The sequence below is a fragment of the Schistocerca gregaria genome, chromosome 5, assembly GCF_023897955.1.
Source record: "Schistocerca gregaria isolate iqSchGreg1 chromosome 5, iqSchGreg1.2, whole genome shotgun sequence".
Lineage (NCBI taxonomy): Eukaryota > Metazoa > Arthropoda > Insecta > Orthoptera > Acrididae > Schistocerca > Schistocerca gregaria.
In genome coordinates, this window is record NC_064924.1 from 578966585 (window position 1) to 578979927 (window position 13343).

The window sequence follows — 13343 nt, forward strand, 5'->3', positions numbered from 1 at the left end:
TGATAGATGCCAGGTTCGAGCCGTCGTAAGGCAAACATTTTTCGTCACATTTTTTACCTTTGAATTACTAGTGATAGATTTCGTTAACCAAGATAATGATCGTGCTGAGTTAGGAACAGATGAACTTCTGGATTCATATCCCTGTACAACACACAACTTGACACCATATAATTTCAGGTTTAACCTGTTCGTTACCCTGGTCCACATATATGGACCGTCATTGATTTTTTTCTCCATATATATGTGTATTTTTTTACGTATAGACAGATAGTGCACGATTGTGGACCTTCTAGTTCTTAGTTTTAAAACCAGGGCACAGCACCTTGCAACGAACGATTCATGTGTAAGTTTACAACTGGTCGTATACGGAAAATGGTTACTTCCACGAAACGAAAAAGTATGTAAGTAATTATAGGACCTAATACTTGACACAGAATCTATATTTCTTACTTAGTGTTCACAAACTGTTCTGGATGTTGAGAATTAGTTCAAATTTGTATAGATTATTTTCTTTACTATGAAACAACGCTTTTTCAGAAGAGCGTTGTACCTGTACCTCAGCTCTTAATGCATATCTGTTAATTTTAATTTCGTCTTCGATACATGCATGCTGATGCAACCGTTATTTCTACAAGGGGGTGCATGATACATGAAATAATGAGCAATTAGAAGTTCTTCTTAATGACAACGACACGGAACTATCTGATTGAGCTGATGATGAATTCTCGTTTTTGACCGAAGAGTCCCTGTTCATCTGAAAGTAACTGTCTAGAAAACACCGGCCACCGTGGCCGAGCGGTTCTAGGCACTTCAGTCCGGAACCGCTCTGCTGCTACGGTCGCAGGTTCGAATCCTGCCTCGGGCATGGATGTGTGTGATGTCCTTAGCTTAGTTGGGTTTAAGTAGTTCTAAGTCTAGAGGACTGATGACCTCAGATGTTCAGTCCCATAGTGCTTAGAGCCATTTGAACCATTTTTTTGTCTAGTAAACAATAAGAACATTGAGATGTTGCGACATTAGCTGAATTCCTCTGAGAGTGAAGGATAGATGATGTAGACAATGTGAATAAAAAGAGAAACAAAGCAGTGCAATCATTTTCAGAAGGTAGGGTATAAAATGTTTGTAACCTGACAAAATTTTTGGAAGCAAGGAATGTAACTAACCTGGCTGGCATTGCGGGATAAGAGACATGTACGCCAAATGGGAATACATTTAAGTATTTTGTAAAATAGCTGTATTTATGCTTATCATAAAACATACCATAAAGTTTTATTTACTAGCCAAAAATTGCTGGAAGATGATTAATTTATGCATTACGAAACAGTATCAGTGCAGCAACAAGATGCTGAATAGGAAATTATATATTTCAAAAATATTAACATTAAGAACCAAGTGTCATTGTTGACGGTGTGGATCTAGGAATATTGAATTCCCCAACGTTTACCGAAGTGGAACCTCCAACTCGTCGAGCTCCGACTACAGTTCCGTGATTCATAGTCCGTTAATTCGCGTCATGCTGTCATAATCACTTTGTTTACCTTTCCACGTGTATCACGCGATCACAAATGACAGCTCCGCTAATGCACTGCCTTCTAATACTTTGTGTACGCAAAACTACCGCCATCTGTATATGTGTATATCACTATCCAATGAATCCAATGACTTTTGTCTGCTAAGTCTAATTAATGAAACCATAGGTTAGATCTTTATGTGTAAATTAACATAGACAATAGTTGGTGAATGGAAGTCCCAAGTCGTGGTGTACTACAAAATTGTTGTTGTTGTGGTCTTCAGTCCTGAGACTGGTTTGATGCAGCTCTACTAAATTATTCGTCATTTAATTTCAAAATAAATCATGTTTTTTTTGTTTAAGAAAAACTCATTTATTCTTGTGAAATTGAGTTTTCTGACTTTAAAAACTGTTTTATCTCTAATAACGTGTTTCATGCTCTCTGCATTTTCTTGGTATTAATTTGTATCTGGACTGGGGACAACAAGAGCAGTGTGTCCATTGGTCTCTTATAACAGCCAGATTAAAAGACTTGTCAGAAATTTACGTCATGTGTATTACGTACAGATCATGCGAAATGCATTTGAGGTCGTCTGGTCTGCATGCTTTTAAAGAATGACGGTTCATACTCATGAATTTCTTCCTCAAATTAACATCTGTGTTTGATAGATCTACACTTACTTTCATCGGTCTCTGCTTTTTATGTCGTCCCTCTTGGTACATCAGGTGTTGGTTTTTAGCAAAGTTCCAAATTACTATTTAGTGATGTAAAGTTTATCGCTAGTTCATTCCTGCAATTACTGTCGTCTTTCTTGAATGTACTGTCAATTAGTCGTATTTGGACATTAGACTGTACACCCCGTACAGTATGTACTGCAGCTCAGCTTTGCATTCACTTAGGATCTTAATGTCATCAGCGAATGTTGTCTTTTATATTTTTTCACTCTGAATTTTAATCACGTTTATGAAAGTTTCTTTTATATCCGTGATCGCCTCTCTCAGCCACACACCCCTCTTAATCCGAACAATTACGTGCTGACCTTCCTTCGTATTGTAGAAGTGACCTCATGAAACACCGTAAGTTGCTCTTCAATTTATTCTTACTACCATAACAGAATATATTTATCACAGTATTGTTTACACCTAGAAAAAGTTTATGTAGCTTTTGTGTGCTTTAGACGTGGACGTACGTGATATCGTGACATCTATAAAATTTTGGCTGTCTTGGTTCCACTTTAACTTGCACTGCAGATTCTTCGTCCATACTAACATTTTCAAAATTTTTGTTGAGAACTTAGTCCGCTTCAGTCTACAAGAGCGTGATTTGACATCCATCAGTTTTTGGTTGTCTTGGTTCCACTTGAACTTTCACTGCTAATTCATCGACCATACTATCCTTATCAAAATTTTTTTACCGCTTCAGTCTACAAGACCCTACAAATGTTTCTGGCGTTTATTTATCTCTCTTTGTTGTTGGCTTTGATTAATGCCATTCCTAGTTGGAATATCTTGACACACCATCTTAACCATTACTTCTATCCGTAATTATACCCAGAAAATCTTGTTAATCTTTGGTTTTTCAAAGTCCTCTACTGTAATGTAATATGATTGTAATATTCCGGCTGCGAGTAACAGCGATGAAGCGCTACCGTAATTTGATACGACAACGTTCTTCGCTCTGACGATAACGCTCTTTTCTGAAAAGAAAAGAGGAGCACCTATGTTTTCTTGTAATTGTTGGAGATAAGAAATGCCTATAGGACATTGTGCCTGTTTGAGGTCAGATAACTTTACATATAGAAGTAGTTTGAAGTGCAGAGGTCAGCATGTAATCGCGATTATGAAGAATAAAAATTCCATTTGTGGAAAAAAGGAAGGTAAATATCTTTACGAATCCTTATTCGATGTTTGTTCCTCGGACTTTCATAAAAACTATTAGTGTGTTTAGCAATGCGATACATAGATATTTCTTTGAGAATCTGCTACTATCACGGTCCAAACGACGAGCAATATTTCGCCGTCAGCTTGTAAGTTGAAGACGTTCCCTAAGTGACCAGTTTGTTAGTCAGAAGATATATAGCCACTGTTGTTCAACCTCATCACTCTGAAAGCGTTTCCAGAAAATAAAATCTTACGGCTACTGTGAATATTGTAGCTGCTAAGGGAGACGGTGTCCTCATCATAAGTTGGAGCAGTTTTCTCCGACTTTGCCTAGTTTTCTCTGAGAATCGGAGAAGCAGAAAGAATCGGAAAAGCAGAAACCCTCAACCGCCAACTCATCTTGTGCCTAACCCGTTCTCTCCTTACAGCAGCCACAAAGAAAACACATTCATCTATAGTCAGATTGTGGGGCGGCGTATGGAAATAATTGTTAATGAATGTAATGTAGAAAAAATGCACTTCCCGGCACGTGCACCATATGTGGGGTGGCATATGGAATTTATTGTTATTGAAATGTTCCTATGATTTAATTAATGCCGTTGTTTGCCGTTCTCAACACTGGCTCTCTAACTACAATATTGGCAACCAGAAAGTGATTAGCAAAACGTGAAGCCTGCAATTAGAATTCCTAGTGCCCACTTCAACTGAGAAATAGACTTACAGCTACAGCTTATAGCTCTGAGGAATTAGGAGATTGTCTGGGATTCATAATTAAAAACGATTCACTCTAAAAGGTTCACTATATTCTAAAAGTCACAGACCAAAAAGAATCCACACAATCCAACTATCAGAGCACTTCAGAGTCCAATGCGCTGATGCAACTATAACTGTTCAAATTAAACGTTTAAGTGAATGCTCGCCATAATTCGATGATAATGTTCATCAGGCGCCACGCTATATAATGGTAGAATGTCTGTTTCGCGGCGTCACGTGAAAATACGACATACGCAAGCTGAAAGTAGATCGTTAAAGTCATCCCAGAATTAAAACTTCACTGGAAAATGATTTCATGGTTATGCGTATCCCGAGTAACTTATTACGGTATCGGAGGCTGTTTATAGCAATGATACCAACACGACGCGATTCTCGGCACAGATGGTGCGTTAATCAGCGTCTGGAGAGAACTGGGGCCTATTTTACTCGCGCAGCGTTCGTATATATATAAAGCCGCGGTGCGGACGGCTAAGGAACGCTTGATTAAATCCGCTGTCCCGACTAGCCGCTGGGCTAGTAATGCACCAATTTAAGTTATCAAATAAATCATTGCGTTCATTGCTGATGGCCAATGAAGCTTTCAGTTTAAATGTGCAATCAGCACAGAATTAATTTAATTACACTACACGCAGTAGACGAGCTCTGAACTTGCCCTTTGGAGATACGCTGTCGCTATAGTTTTACAGTTATTCAGTTGAAATTTCTCACATCTTTATGAATATAGCGGATCTCCCTTATACTTAAATTTAAACTTCCTAGCTTTATTTATTCACCTACTTATCTATCTGGCTTCCTTAATTTTTAAGACAAAACCCAAAAAACCTTGAATTTCTACTACAATTTTAATTTAGGAGATCCAGAATACTGTTTCTACTAAATTATTATGCAAACGGAATCTAAATATAAATTTTTAAGTTTCTAACTCTTTTCTGTTGCGCCAATGATTTTTACAGAAAAACGTCCAAATTTCGAAAATGGTTAAAGTTATTGAACTGATATTCAATACATACTGATTTAATATTACTCCTGACATGCTAGAAACGTTTGAGGTTATTTACTTGATTTTTAAAGTATTGCGCAGCATTTATTATGTCAGAGCTAGTTACAGCGAACTATCTGGCACACAATGGAAAGACTGCTGTGAATTTTATACGGCGTGAGTAGACTGCTTCCCTACAAGATTTTTTCACAGATTATATTTATTAGACAGTAAAAATTTTATAATGTGTGCATCTAGGTAAAAAAAATTCAAAAGGGAGTTTCTTTATTGCAGTGCCTGTCTAAACTGTCTCAAAGACAAAAGTCAAAGTGCAAGTTAATTAATTAATAATTTTTGTTTTTGCATAGCAGTTTTATTTCAGACTTTCCGTGACACAGGAAGTAACAATATTACTTCGTGCGGTAGACTTCGCCGGCAAGTTGGACGTATGTACAGAGATAGCGGCCGCTGGTTAGCACGCACGTTCAGATTCGAAAATCGTAAATTTTTCCTTGAACAAAAATTATCCTAACTGGAAACAGATAAGCAGACCGTGACCTGGATGGTGGGCAACCCCCATGAAACAGGAGAGATTGCCCGTTTTGCAGTTATAATTAACACCTTCCATTTGTGAGGCATCCAGTTGTAAGTGGAGCCCGATATTGTAAAATATTTTGTGGAAGATGACATGAAATGGTTCTCACATGTAGAAGAGATTGTATCTTTGACACCACTGAACCAAAGATGTTGCCTGAGTGCCAGAATCGATTGTAAGCAGGGCCGTGCAGAGCGCAATAGCAGTTGCCGTTTGTACTGTGTTAAAGGTAGAATGTAAGACATACGGCTAGTTGTGAGAATTTAGGTGTTGGTCTATGGACGCAGCATAATACAGTTTTGTAAGGTGATGAAATTTTGTATATTCAGTTTTAAGTATGCCTCAGCGCAATGTGAGTTTGGCCAATTCTAACAGTAACGTCCCTAGAACGTAGGAACCAAGTATTTGCCATCAGATTTAATGTGTATTAGGATTAGGTACACCTGATTTGTAATATTTCAATTCTTTTGTAATCCTGATACCGACAAGTTAAATTTTGGAACCTGTTTTGTTAAACGAAGTTAGATTTTTGTCATGTAAGGATCCAAGTGTATTTAATTACATCAGTAAGTGAGAATTGTAGACAATTGAGAAGTTCACTGATTTTGAAGTTAATGGAAAATGTTTCATATTAGATTTGTGAGAGAGAAACTTTGTTTTGGGTACAATTTTTGAACTGAAGCTTTCGGTCTTAGCATATCCCGAAACTACAGAACCAAGTCGACACTTTAGATTCAAGCAATTTCACACATCTTTCCGCGCTCACGGAAAGATGTGATGAGCTGTTGGCAAGATCAGACACACTTGAAAATTGAAAAATAAATCAGACGACACGTCTCCATTTCCATTCACAAAATCTCAAACATATCAGTACATGCAGCAAACATTAAATTAGCTTGGTGCACGTCAGAGTTCCGTAAATAGAAATGTTAACTGTTTACAACAGTAGACAATATTAGGAAATTTTCTCCACGTAATCAGTTTAAAACTAATGTGGAACACCGACAGTTACCTAATTTTCAACCTCACAGTAATATGAGCGGACTGCAAAGAGTGCGTGACTTTGATACAAGCCTGTCACCTCACAGTCAGTTTCTTTACGCCGCCGAAACCTCTCAAAATCTACAGCACAAAGGATTCGTGTTGTAGAAAAATTTAAAGTATTTAGAAATAGTTGAATTGCTCTGCATCATCATGATTGGCTGCAGCAATTTTCATTGTCGTGGCAACAAATTGGCCAGTGGCACACAAGCTACAATTTCTGTAGCTTTTTAGAGGGAGAAACTTCGATGCGTATGAGATCCATTGCAAGGCAATGTCACTCTGTCGATAAGTTTCAAAATGATTTTCTATCTGCAAATTGGTCGGAAACGACCCAGCGAGGCTTTGAAGACCAACTAATCAGTTTACCCAATTTTGAACACTCCAGTTTCCAGTTATCACCTAGTTTTTTGAATATGTAGTTTTACAAAACCAGAACCTGACCGAACCGAATAGCAAATTTGCGCTCATACAATTATGCATCTCAAAAGTTCCGCGCTCATTACGAGTTTCTCTTCTCACCAAACATCAAAACGAAAGCACTTCAGCTTTCGGGGACTTATTACAATTATTAGAAACTCACCAATCTGACTGCTTATTTGTCTATAAAAACTTTAATAACAGCATTCATGGTAACAATTCATTCGGTTACAACAAGCGATACCGCCCCTTGCATAACAAGAAAAATAAAAGTTTTGATCCGATAACGATTTTCATGAAAATTTTAATAAGAGACAAGATTTTGACAACCAGTATATTCAGCAGCAGTAACTATATCAGAATTTCGACGCCATCAATCACATTTTCCAGCCGCAGTTCTTGCTGCAGCACCAGCAGTCCGGAAATATCCAACAAAAATACGGTCTACAAGCCCAACCGAAGGTCAATGAATGACCGACCAGCTTTGCCAGTAGAGACCAGTCCACTAATTTTACGCAACTGCAAGGGAATAACTTCTCCCACAAAAACCAGAGTTCACAGTCACATCGAAACGATCAACACTAAATAAATGTTCACCACAAGTATGAAGGAATAACCAACAATTTAAGCGTAATTTTGACAACAACAACTTTCATCAGCATCAGCTCCAGCAGTATCAGTTTATTCTTAAGGAACCTAATGTTCGGTTCCATCCACCGCGGCATTCTGCAGACCAAAACAACCGTACAATACATGTAATTGAACCATCACAGCAATCTTCTGCCATCAGTCAGCCCACTAGCAGTGCATGACTAGAAACTATCGACGCTGCTCAATCGGAAAACGTGCAGTGCAATTCTTCTACTCATAATTCCGTTCAGCAAAACATCGTAACCTTCGACGACATTAGGGACACATTATTACAAGAGAGACACCAAACTCAAAATAATATTTCACGTCCCGTAGCTAAAATTAAAATTGGTTTGTGATTATTTTCTGCAGTGATCGACTCTTGTTCACGAGTAACAGTGACAAATGAAAAAACTTTCAAGAAATGTGACGCTGACAGTACCTACCCTACCTTTCCACTTGGTAAGACGAAAGTTCGCGGCGCAATCTCTAATAAGGAAGTAGATGTGAAACTGAAAACCCACCCATCTTTTTTTTTGTACTTGCTGATCACACATTTCATGCTAATTTCTGGATCGTTCCTCTCTTACCAACCGATGTCATTCTTAGTATGGATTTCCTTGTCGAACATGACGCTGTTGTGAACTTTAAGAAGTCATTTCTTATACTGAAATGTGATATGCAACCACTATCTGTCACTTTGCAGAATATTTTATCAGCCGAGGAGAAAGACATTAACAGAGTAGGGGTCATTTCAGCATCCAAGAATACTAAAAGGCATACAACCTTCTTTCCAGACACGTATTTCCATAGTAACAGTATCCCTGAGGAAGTGGATTATGACATTGTGCAGATGATCAGCAGTAAGGTGAATGAATGAAGAGCGCCAACAATTGCAGGATATACTTTTACAGCACTCTGAAGTTGTGCTTACGAATTTCAAGTAAAACCGCATCATACGTTCAAGGCAAAACATTATTCCATTCCGTTCATCTATAGAATTCAAGGCTATGTTAGACGAAGGTATCATAGTCAATATATTAACTCTTTTCCACGTAATTAACAAGAAAGATAGCTCACTTCATCTTGTACTGGATTCACGTTACTGAAACCGATCGTCCGCAAACGCCAGAAGAGCTCTCACAAAAATTTCACGGAACATCAGTCTATTCTACTCTGGACCTAAAACATGGATTATGGCAAATTCGGCTGCATAAACTGCTTTCATTTGTTTCGGTAACTGCTACCAATTTAGTAAATTGTCTTTTGGTTTAACAATTAGCTCGGCTGCTTTCATCCGTGCGATGAATACTATTCTTCCAAATGAACTAAAAATACAGAATCACCACTTACACTGACGACATTCTAATTGTAGAACCTTTTTGGTCGGAACATAATTCTGTTCTTTGCATGCTATTGCAAACTTTACTTAGAGAAGGTGCTACGGTGAACCTCAGTAAATCTCATTTTTCAAGACTTCCATTTAATTTCTAGGTCACATAATTTCGGCTGACGGTATTACGCCCGACCCCAGAAGACTACAAGGCAGACGAGACATTACAATTCCGTCTATCAGAAAACAACTTCGCAGATTCCTTGGTTAGATCAATTTTTTTCGCCAGTTGACACATGACTCTGCACTAGATACCCCCTCATTCTATCGTCGTACTGGTAAAAATACCAGCACAGTCCGAGTTTCTCAATCTGAAGAAGGCTTACTTAACGCTCCACTCTACCACGTCCTGACCCGACAAAGAATTGTTCGATTGCTACAGACAGTTCCAAGACTGCTCTTGTTGTCCATGTATTTCAGGAAACAGACGAAAATAGCGCAAAAGTTAAGAATAACATCGCGTTTGCGAGTTGCATCCTCACATCATCTGAAAGAAATTACTCTATAACTGAACTCGAAAATTATGTATTGTTTGGCCTTTCACTGAATTTCGTCACTTTCTATACGGCAGACACAAAACAATTTACGAGGATCACAGAGATATTTAGTTTCTTTTATCAGCTAAATTCACACATGACAGACTCAGTCATTCCAAACTTTATTTCCAGGAATTTTATTTTACGGTTGTCCACACCCTAGGAACTCAGAATACTGTAGCACACGCACTTTCACATTCACTGTCCAGTAACCATCAAGAAATTGCCCCTAATTTCTGTCAAACCCATTTCAGCCTTCTCTCCATTAAACAAGTAGCTTTTGAAAATTTTATTTCACCATCGTTAAAAGACATCGCCAGAGACCAGAGCAAAGACGACATCTGGAAAGGAGATCAAACGTCTCTGACGTGACACGAGCCACACAAGAGTCAGAAATTACTACACCGTTAGCAATAATATTCTGTTTCGTTGCTCTCGCCCTGACAGCGATAATTGGACTGTCTGCGTAATTGTAGAACTTGCCAAAAAATTATTCTGATATACACACCTGAATTACGCACAATATAGTACTCATAAATTCTTTTTGATACTACGAAATAACTGTTATTTCACAAACATGGAAAAGCGTATTCGACGAATCGTGGCGACTTGCAAAATATGTCAAGAAGTTAAATCCTCTACAGCATCTGAAATTACTTGTCTGTACCCATTGTACTCATGAAATTAAGACATATTGTGGCTGTTGATCTATTTGGACCCATTCCACGAACTAATAAAGGTTTCTGTTATATTTTCGTTGCTGTAGACCTAACTTCGAAATTGTGTCTTTCATTCCTTTACGAAAAGCCACTGCTAGAACTGTTTCTAACGTTTTTAGTAGCATTTTTTGCCTCATGTTGGACATGTTCAAAAGGTAATCTCCGACAATGGAGCGAAATTTCGATCAGTAATATGGAAACGCACACTGCAAGCTAGAAATATTGCACCTACTTTTATCTGCAGATACCATGCTCCTTCCAACCCATCAGGGCGCATCATGAAAAATATTGGAAAACTTTGTCGCACCTACTGTAACAAAAAACATATTGATTGGCACAAGCACATTTGATATTTTCAGGACGTCATCAAACCAATACCAAACGATTTCTCCATGTTTTCGTCGTATCGTGTGTTGAAAAATATAGATCCACCTAACAAAATTCGTGGACTTGTTTCTTTTCCTTCTACAATAAGATGATATCACCATGAAATTATAGACATTGCACTTAACAATATAAAGCGTGCACCACAGCGCCGCAAACGTCAACAAAAACAGGTGAGTAACCTCCAGGAATCTCGTATAGGACAAAAAATATTGGTACGCACTGACTACCTGTCCAACAGAGGAAAGCGTCGTTGCAGTAAATTTGAATTCTTATATTCTAAACCTTTTAGGATACTTAATTTTCCCCATCTCAATGTGGTTCACATTGAAACTTTACGAACGAGAAAATCGCAAAGCCATCATCACATCAGCAACGTCACGGACTTTATAGAATAACCTTTGCTTTGGTTTATTTCACGTAGGTAGATGGAACTTTGATGATCACTTACCACAAGTACTTCTTATTCGCCTTTTAGCTTTGTATAAATCATTGTTTCCTATTTTCCAGAAACCCTGCTAACTGCTAAACATTTCACAGATATGCATATTTATATTGCCAGCTTTTATATATGCTTATTCTGATTTACATATGAGTGTACACTTATAATATGACGTAAGACAGATCGTTTTGCCCTAGGAATCTCACATGTTCACACAAGTTCTATAGGTACCTTGTTTTCACGTTTCCTTGATTATTTAGAATTTTATTAGGTGTCGATGTGCCCGGTAGGGATAATCTTCCAGGTCGGTTCTCTTACTGTAAGGTTAAGTCTTGAACATTTTTCTGTTTTCATACAGGTGTACATGAAAACAATAACTGAAAGAGACAACATTTATTTCTACATGTGTCCAGCGGATCACATCGCTTGGGCGGTCTGATCGCTGCAAACTGTAACTCAAACATTTTCACCATAAAAGTCTGTGTCCTTTTGTTTATTTATTTCTGATGCTATTTTGTCTTTACTGATACCATGTAATGTGCTATTATTTATGCTACTATGCTGAAATTTATGCTATTATTTGATAAATTATCATTACATTTCTTGTTTAGTTAGTAAGTCTTTGTATTTTATAATGTTGCCTTGTTTCATTTATGCGCAGCCTTGTGCTCTAATTTGCTATATATCTTGTATATGATGATGTCACTAGTTTACTTGCCTTCATCTACGAAGATTTAAGAAAAAAATTTACCCTGTAATTCATGTCCTTAGCAGATACTCATCCATTTTGTATACTTTGCAGAACCAATGTACCAAAGTCTCATTGTATCCACACGAGACATTATTCTCGTAAATAGAAGCACACGAACGTGCAGGGAATGCAGTACACACAAAGCATGATGAAAGCAACTAAATGGAATTAAACGCCATTGAGTCATCTCACACCGTTTCCTGGCAGGTCTTTATAAACATTTTCCTCTTAGTGTGCTAGGTAAATTACGGAAGATTGCCTATAAAGATTTAGGATTAGAGACTTTTTTGCGTTCATTTTGTGTTAATTAAAGAGTAGTGTTAGATGAGTGTTCATGCATTGAGCTGCACCCATTTCATGGAATACAGATGGAATATTGATGTTTAATAAGTGTTCATGCCATGAGCTGCACTCCAATAATGGGGATTATATTGATGATTTTTCTTAATAATATTCTATGACTTTAAGATGTATTTTGTGTAAGTTGTGTCCTGTCTAGGAAAATCTGTCTTAGCTTGTGCCACATAACTGGAGGTGTTTGTGGGAAACTGTCACAGAGCTTTGCACCTAAAAACATTTTTTTCACCATTCCTTATAAGATTGCTTACGATACTGCCTTCTTAGGTTAGCATGAATGTCTGCCTTTTCTTGCTTCCAGGTTAATAATCACAATTGCCAGGTTACTTTATTTCTGCAGTTTCTCCTCATCTTTGCATATTTATCTCAGTATTTACTGTGGTATGTTACATTTACCTAGTCAGTAAGCTATATTGCACTTAGTACCCCAGTCTTTATGCTTGCATATACTATAATCACATTTTTCTTTGCTTTGGCCATAGAAGTTCTTGGCTCAAGACAAATGAAAATTGACTAGTAATCATTTTCTTACAGATAAAGTGAACTGCCCTTATTAATCATTCCCATATTCTCTCCTGTAGATATGCACTTATTTAGAGATATAGGTCATTTAATAGATAGTTTTTATGAAGTCTCGAGGGTACTTCACAACCTATAACTTTTGTTCCTATACTCTATTTTTCTATTTGTCTAATATGATCTCATACAGGACATACAGAGTTATACTTACATATAATATCGCTATTTATACACTCTGCTCGATTGTAGAAAGCCATTCCGAGTTAACTTTGATGTTTAAGCTACGTAAAACTAGGCCGCTTTGAGCCAGAAAGATGTTTTGTGCCACATTAGCAATTAAGATCAGCATTTTTTAAATGTAAAACCAGGCCAATGTGAGCCTCAAACAAGATTTTTCTCGCTTTTAAGTTAT